The 8,841-nt window shown below is 39.5% G+C and overlaps 1 long non-coding RNA gene across 1 annotated transcript; it reads right to left on the bottom strand.

Moving 5' to 3' along the window:
- Positions 1 to 3,116: 3,116 nt before the first annotated feature.
- Positions 3,117 to 6,269, bottom strand: LOC139918168 (uncharacterized). Its single transcript, XR_011784955.2, has 4 exons — positions 6,160 to 6,269; positions 4,409 to 4,516; positions 3,340 to 3,365; positions 3,117 to 3,246 (listed from the first exon to the last, which is right to left on the bottom strand). It is a non-coding gene; the product is annotated as an uncharacterized LOC139918168 (long non-coding RNA).
- Between the last annotated feature and the right edge of the window lie 2,572 nt (positions 6,270 to 8,841).

Genomic DNA, 8,841 nt, shown 5'->3' with positions numbered 1-8,841 from the left:
CAGAGTGGCGTTCCTCAGGGAAACCAGACGACCCGCTGAGCTGAGGATGGTATTACTCTCCCGACTGTGTGTTGTGAAATGTTGCGGCTGCAGTGAGGTGTGGGGTGCAAGCCATGAGACATTATGCGGGAGTGGGTTTTCTTTGTTTTCTTCCTTTTCTTATTTCCCACTTCTTTTTTTTTTTTTTTACTTTACTGTATTTGTTTTTGTTTTGTTTTAAATGGAAAAAGATGTTGATCCGTTCCTTGGATGTGTGTTTAGTCTGTGCCCTAATGTTCCACAATAAAAAGTTTGTAAACAGAAATCCTGTGTAGCGCCAAAATGAAAGTTGAGACGTGGAATCAGGACCTAGATATCTTAATATCAGTCAAAACGGTTTCCAAAGCTGTTTTAAGATGAAATTTTACCATGCCATAATATCATATTGTGAAATTTTTTGTGCTTGTTTAAGTTGAGGTAAGACTCGGCCTCCTCCTGCACGTCGCTGTCCGTCAAATTCTCGCTGGGAAAGAAACGGTCAGATGGTTAAAGCCCCGAAAACAGATGCAACAAACTATTATTCATGTGAGGTGATGAATGATCATGTAAAGACAGAGAAGTGCAGGAAAGGAAGGAAGCTGAGGAGAGAGGTAGAAAGGATTTTATTTTTTTAAAGGACTTTATTGACGGTTTAAAATAGAGATAAACAGGAAATATTGGGAGAGAGACGTGCCATAGACCACTGAGCCACCGGGACGCCCCCTTTTACTGTTTTTCAATAAGTCTTGGAGGAAATTGGACGCATTGTCATTAACCAGAAGTGGTGAAACTTCCCATCAGCCTGCTCACCAGCTGTGTGTCAGATCTAATGTGAACACACAGTAATCGAAGCCCACAGGGTGTTTACAAGGCTCCTCTGCTGCTCAGATGTGAATTAAGGACTTCAGGACAGTGTGTAGTTATTTTTTCTCTCTGAGGTAAATGTTGCCCCCTTGTGGAGAAAGTAAGAGCTGCTCATTACTGCCTGAGCTTTATGCTGAGTGTTGACTGATCTCTGTATGTGTGTCAGTGGAGCAGTTTGGATGCAATGGAAGGAAACACAAACACAGCAGCATGTTCAGGCTGGAACGTGTTTTATTAAGTTCTTCAAAGCATACAAATCTTCTTAACCAAATAAAAATACATTATTACAAGTTGTTTGGTATAAAAAAAAAACATCTTGCTGCATGTTATTAAGGAACAAAGTGGAATGAGGAGAGACAATTTGTCAATACGGAGATCTTTGCAGTCGAGAGTCAAAACGTGAGGAGAGAGCAGGCCGCCTAGTTGACCTTTCACCCACATGCTGCTCCTGCAGGATCTACATGTAAATCACTCCGCCTGACCTTTAACACCGCGAGTCACCGGAGACCGCCGCCACGGGACGATCTGATTGGCCCAGACGGCTCAAAGCGAGCCAAGGTCATTCCCATTTGAGGCTGGGAAAGCGTTAGTGAGCGCGGACCGCCAGTCAGCCCGCCTGCACATGCTCCCGAAATGTGTCCCAGCATCAGGTGAAACACAAGTCCCTTTCTGCATTTCTGCTGTATGTGAACGCTTTGTAAAAAGTGAGTAGTGAGAGTAAATAAACTGTATGGGAACCTAAACCATTCAACACAGGAATATTGCCTTTAATTGACAAAATACTTGAAACTTTGTGAAATTAAATGGCCGCTCATTGACAACAATAAACCGACTATTGGCCTTTATTATATAGACAATATTCTAACAAAGTCTGACAGGGCAAAGGAGAATCACTGGAGACACGGACAATTTAAGACTTTATTGAAAACTTCATGATCTCCATTTCCCTCTAAATCCTGAGCATGCTGACAGTTTCAGCATCACCACAAAAATGTTGGGACTTTTCACCTTCATCTTTCATCTTTTTCCTCACAACCGCTGAAACATAGAGCGAGCATCGTCAAGCGGTCGGATCGCCGCTTGTGTTTACAGTCTAAAATGCCCTTTAATAATGAGACTAAAATCAGAATACTCCACATGTTTTAATGTGATTCTGCTTACTCCGACTATGACCTTATTCAGGTTAAGGGAATCATTAAATGCTGTTTACATGGCAATTTCTTATTCAGGCTATTGTCTTAATCGGGTTCATATTGGATTATTGCTGTCCATGTAAACATAGTCAGTGTTTCTCAAGTTTCCTGTACACTGATCCGTATCAGCATAATGCAGAGGTGTGACCAAGTCAACTTTGCTCGAAGTCTAAATGTAGATTACCAAGTCAAGTCCAACTCATTAATGTCAAGTCCAAGTCTAAATGTAGAACAGCAAGTCAAGTCAGAACAAATCAAGAGTCCAGTATCAATTTAATATCTTAAAGAAAACTAAATATCTAGGACTTTTCAATGCAATATGGTTTTAATAGGATAAAAACTTGGTAAGAGCATCATGAGTTTGATTTCTATAATCAGTTTCAACTTCAATAAATTCAATCATTCCATACAAATTCAGAAAACAGAATTTAAATTCAGTCGTCCGCTGGAACAAATCTCATCACTTTCAATCTAAGTCATTTACACAAACACAAGATCTCAAGTCAAGACTTTAGAAACCTTTTCAAGTCATCAAAGTACAAGTCAGAGTCAAGTCACCAGAACCCAAGTCAAGTCTCAAGCAATTTAACCCCTTGTACACTGACTTTTCCTGACTTTACCCTTAAATTTCCTTAAGTAGCTTCAAAGTTAGAAAAAAAATAAAAAATCCTAACTGTACAACAACGTCACATCCATATTCTGTATCTGCTCATTCCAACTCTTTCTTGAAGCTCTAGCTGCTTATATTGAATGAAATATTCAAATACAAGATGCCATGTTTTTATGGCTGCACCATTACATCAAATGGAAAAAATCTAGATGTTTGTGCATCATTTTATACACATTTCCCTGTAATTCAGCATGACATATTTGGTGTCTTTGGAAAACTTGTTATCTTGACTAGAATTTAAAATATAGTTCTGTGGGTTTGAACAAAGCTTGGCCGTGCAACCTGCATTTGTAATGATGGAGCCAGTGGCGGGGGGCGACAGGGAAGAAGAGGTTAAATTGTTGAGTCTGACTCGAGTCCAAGTCATGTGACTCGAGTCTCCACCTTTGGCGTAATGCAATCCATTCATCTTCAAAATAATAAAGACTGTACAAGGTTTTAGCCTCAAAATGTTTAGGGTGCATCTTCTTGTCTGCCACGCTGCTCTTGAAATGAAACAGACTAAAGAAAAGAAAACAACAGAAATGAATTAGTTTTACGATTATAAGTTAGATTGTAGCAGTCAGTGTGGTGATGGTGAAGTCAACATCTCACCTCTGAAGGTCTCTTCATGCTGCCACCTGTACAGGGAAGAACAGCTGGTAAAACTTCAGATTAGGGAACACATATTAACTATTAACTATGGGTTTTCCCTCAATAGCTTAATAATTTCCCTCAATAATATGTGATACTCGCACCTTATAAGCCCCATAATGAGTAAAGCAGACTGAGAGCCTGATTCATGTGCAACAACTTTACTGACTACTATAAGCACTAAGGCTATTGAGGGAAAACTCATAGTTAATGGTCTATACTTATAGAATACAATAGTGCAGAATAAGGTGGTTTGTAATGAGTAATAATGAAACAATACACTACTAATATGCACTAATATGCATGTTAATAAGCAACTTATTACAGAACAATTTTAGGTAACACTTTACAATAAGGGTACATTAATTAAGGGTTAGTTAATACTTAATAAGCATTAACTAACCCTTAATTAACAGTTAACTAATGTGTCTGGTAATCATTTACTAATGGTGTTCATGTTAACTAAGATATTAATTTATACATTATTTAATAGTCATCTTTATAAACTTAAATAATGTTTAAATTAATACCTTAGTTAACATGAACACCATTAGTAAATACACATTAGTTAACTGTTAATTAAGGGTTAGTTAATGCTTATTAAGCATTAACTAACCCTTATTAAGCATTAACTAACCCTTAACTTAGTGTACCCTTATTGTAAAGTGTTAACCAATTTTACACATGAAATAAAATAAATGATGGTACCACTTTAGATTAGGGAACACATATTCACTATTAACTATGCATTTTCCCTCAGTAGTTTAATAATTTCCCTCAATAATATGTGATTCTAGCACCTTATAAGCCCCATAATGAGTAAAGCAGACTAAGAGCCTGATTCATGTGCAACAACAAGGGAAAACTCATAGTTAATTTGTAGAATACAATAGTGCAGAATAAGGTGGTTTGTAATGACTAATAATGAACCAATAAGTGTTATTGAACAGTTTTACACATGAAGTATAGTAACTGATGAGCAGCATATTGCATATAAAGTGTCATATCTTCTCCCGGTCCGTTTTCTCACCTGTCCTGTTGTCACACACGTGCTTTCTGATCATGTAGAGCTTGACGGCGATGAAGGCGACGGCCAGCAGCAGGCCGATCCCCGCTCCGATCAGAGCAAACCTGATTTCTGAGAGGAAGAACATGAAGAGTCTATATGTTGTCGTTTGCGCTTTTTATAAATAGTCCAAAAAAAGAAGTATGCTTCAGGTGCGCAGGTTCCAAAAAGCAAACGGGCTGAAAGATGATGAGAAGAACTCGCACACTGAAAGCTATGAATGGAATAATCCAAAATAGAGACTTACTGATGCAAAAAATAGAAAAAGATTGATTTACATGACATGCTCAAGTGCAAAACATTTGATAGAATAACAAAACAAGGTGCACCGACAAATGTTTTCTTTTGTTGGTGCACCTTATTTTGTTATTCTATCACATTGATTTACGTCATGTAAATCAATATTTTTCTATTTTTTGCATCAGTAAGTCTCTATTTTGGAGACATTGGCAGACATTGTACTACATCGCCATAAACAAACCAACACTCCTGAAGAGCAGAACATCAACAGTTTGTTGTGAAAGAAGCAGAGCGGGAATGCCAGCTCATGTTCTGTCCCCCTGATTCGCTGAATGGCACGTGTGTGTGTGTGTGTGTGTGTGTGTGTGTGTGTGTGAGAGAGAGAGAGCGAGAGAGAGGAGGGGGACGTTTGATTTCACAACCTGTTTACTCTGTGTATGGTAAAGGTCTCAGTCATGGTATCGGACTCCTTTCGGCAAATTTAATTGCATCACCGGTGTTTGCAATTTGAATCCTCGGCATCCAGGAATCACCGAGGGAGTCGCTGCAAAACTCCCTCGAGGGTTTGAGCATACAGACACTGGAGAAGTCTCACTTTTTACTGCATGTTTGCTGAACTTCTGCTGCACGTTTGGCTCCACACACAAGAGGAATGGTTTGGAAAAAATCTAGTTTTGCTCTCTTTTCAGATGTTGGAAGGTACAAGGATCCCAGCCATCCCCGGGTCGTTCCCTCCCAATCCTCTTCTGTTACATGAGTAAAACATTAAAGCATTTGACAGATCGTGACCTTGGAATTATAAGGTTCTATCTGACTTTTTTGTCAAAACTGAGTTAGTCACATAAACCTATTCTACGGTTGCCTGTTAACATCTGTGTGGTTTTCCTTTTTGAAAATGATGATTTTTGAGTCTGTAATTTCTAAAAAAAAAAAAAGGACCCATCTCCATTCAACTCAATGGATGCTGAAAACTTTGAAGCTCAATATATCTCAGAACTATCCGGAAGACAGATAGAACCTTATAATTCTAAACTCAGGAGATCAAGCCAAATGAGCACAACATTTTCGCCATATGGCACAGTAAAAATTCATATTAAAACAGCTTTGGAAACTGTTTTGAACTGATATCAGAAAGATATTTAGGTTTTCATTCTACAGAACGATACAATAAGCAGTTATAGACAAGAACAGGTATCGTCTCTATTATATTTACACAGGTTTTCAACGTTGCATCTATCTATTCAACGTCAAAATGCATTCAAGTTTTCTTCTACAATCTACTAATTTGGTTCTACTCTGACATTAAAGAAGGAAGTGACTAACGCAGCATCGATGCAGAATAAATGCTCGAACAGGGACTTCTACACTGGCTGTGGTATATTGATTATGGATTATTGAGTTGCGGGTTGCGATGTTTTATTCAATAAGGATAACCTTTAATTCCCTGGAAACCAACATGTTCTCTGTTCACTCACCCAGTTTCTCCTCGTGGTCCATTTCATCTCCTCTCACGCTCATCAGCAGATGCTCTGAAACAGTTTGTTTTCAGTTAAGTAGTGAGATCGTGATAAGATTCTGTTCACACTGACAGGAAGACGACACATCAGATAAGACAGAGCTCAGTCTCAGTTTCCTCTCTGGCTGGACGGCTTCAGCTATAAAATCACAGATACAAAGTGGTAGAACGCACTTCTTGATGATATCTTGCAGTAATTCGCTTTTTAACCCTTTTTTGACAGTTGCATTTATTCTCTTTTTCAACAACATCCTTCTTCACAGTTACACTCATTCACACTGGGAGCTGCCCAGTATAACCACAGTCTCCTACTGTTGGTCACTGAGCATCTCTACTGCAGCAATTGGGAATTAAATACTTGCTCAAGAGCACCTTGGCGGTATAATAATATTAACCCAAATTTCCCCTAGGGGGTCGATAAAGTGCATCTTTATCTTTAATAATAATAATGATAATAATAAACTTTATTTATATAGCACCTTTCTTGACAAGGTTACAAGGTGCTTTGCAATAAACAAGAAGAAAAAATTAAAATAAATAACAGTAAAACGCTGAATACAGAATAGATAAAGGAATAAAACAGTACATGTGTAATCAAGGAAAGAACTGAAACAGAAAAGCCCCACTCAAAATGAAGGTCATCAAGACATTTAGTTTGAAATGATATAGTTGTTGTTCCCAGGTCAAGATCTCCTCAGGCTGACCTCTGACCTCTAGGCTTCTGCCTCTGATAATAACGACACAAATATCTCATGTGGGCTGCTGTTTGCGTTCAGTCGACTCGCCCTGTAGACAGGCGATGTCCCGAGGCACGCTTTCTGAATTATGTTCAGTATTCTCTCAATATGAAAAGTCATCACATGTAAAATAACACGTGTAGGGCTCATGCTGTTTACACAATCATCAATCTTATATTTCATTGAACTACAAACTGTAGACTATTTGTCCGGTTGCATGTCGAAAATGGAAACCTCGTCCAAACTCCGCCAAGTGCGAGCACAACTCGATCAAAAAATCCTCCTCAGGTGCACGGCCAAAGATTCATATATGAAGAAATATATAAAAATGGAAACCTCACCTTTGCTGATGTGCATTCATGTTTGTTCTGCTGCTTTAAAGCAATATATCAAGTCAAAAATAAGATAATTAATCTAGTCTTTCAAGGTAATACTAAATCCCCTCTAAAACAAACAAACACACACACACACACACACACACACAGAACTCACATGCCTATTTCGGACCTAGCTTGGCATGTGCTCTCTGTTATGTATGTTGACAGGGTGCAAAAGTCAGATTTTTAAAAATTATGTGGCGACTTGCACCTTCTGATTTCAGTCTTAAGGGCTCAAGTTCAAGTTCATTTATTTATATATCCGTTTATCACAAGCGTGTCTCAAGGGACTTCACAGAGAACAGGCTCCTGGGACGCCCCGCCTGAGTCCGGACTGAGATACTGTGATAGCAGAGAACTGTCCAGCAGCATGAAGCTTGTTCCAGAGGGAGAGGTCCCTACAGGCCATAGCAGTTTGCTTCTGAATGCATGAAGTTTGTATGTGTAGTCTTACAGTGAGTCAGTATATCAGTGAGTGGTGTTTTGAGGTTCAAGGTCTTGCAAGCCTCGTAATCTAAAAATAGGATTTCATAATGAAGGCCAGAGGCTGTAAAACAGAGAGCTGGTCAGACATGCAGGATGGTTTTAGCTTATGCCCGCTTCATGCCGTCCCTGTACCTCGGCATTCAACCTTGTCTTGCCTTTACTATTTCAGCTCTCCATATCACCAGCAAGAAAAACAAAAACTACATTAATTGGTTGTAATGGTTCTGGGTTCCTCTTTGTTCAGCCAACCCTGGATGGAGGTGTGTTGGCGCTAACCGCGGCGCCGTCCATATTGTTGCATATTTCAGGTGGTGATCGATTGTGTGTGACTCCCAAATTGGAGCCAACATGCCCGGTTGGTTCGGCCACAATTCTGTCATTTTGACCATTTGCACTTCATTTCCGCATGAAGCATCTGACTGTAGTAGTTAGTGAAGGATTGTTGATTTGAAGTAAGGCTTATGGATTCACTGGATAGGGACTGCAGAATAGTGAGGGCAGGAATCCCCTTTATATATATTTATGGATTTACCTGATAGGGTGTGCAGAATATTGAGGGCAGGGATCTTGGTCTGAGGAGAAGGTAGTAGCCTTCTCCTCATCCATTGGATGCAAACTACTAGCTTATATAAGGTAGTAGTTCCTGCCATTTTCCTGCTGTGTTGAACTGTCTGTATTTGTCATTGTTTCGTTAATGTTATATGTTTTTTTATGTAATGCTGCTGGGCAACAGCCAAATTTCCCCCCATGGGGATTAATAAAGTACATCTGTATCTGTATCTGTAGGCTGGGAAAATGTAGGAAGGGGAAGGAAACGAGAGACACTGATTCAACAGCGACTGCCAACGTGCCTTTGAGCAATGGAGCTGCTCAGTAGCTATCAGTAAAAGACTGTGGAAGCTGCCGGGTGTGAATGTCTGTAACTGAATCAGAGTGAAGCAGGGTGCTGCTGCTACACGCTCAGCAGGTTTTCCCTGGCTAACCTGTGTTTTAAAACCCCTGGTCAGATTCCTTCTCGGCCTTTTCTACCTGTGAGATCCC

The sequence above is a fragment of the Centroberyx gerrardi genome, chromosome 20 (genome assembly GCF_048128805.1).
Source record: "Centroberyx gerrardi isolate f3 chromosome 20, fCenGer3.hap1.cur.20231027, whole genome shotgun sequence".
Lineage (NCBI taxonomy): Eukaryota > Metazoa > Chordata > Actinopteri > Beryciformes > Berycidae > Centroberyx > Centroberyx gerrardi.
The sequence above is the reverse complement of the archived record's forward strand: the minus strand, read 5'-3'. Positions and strand labels throughout refer to the sequence as shown.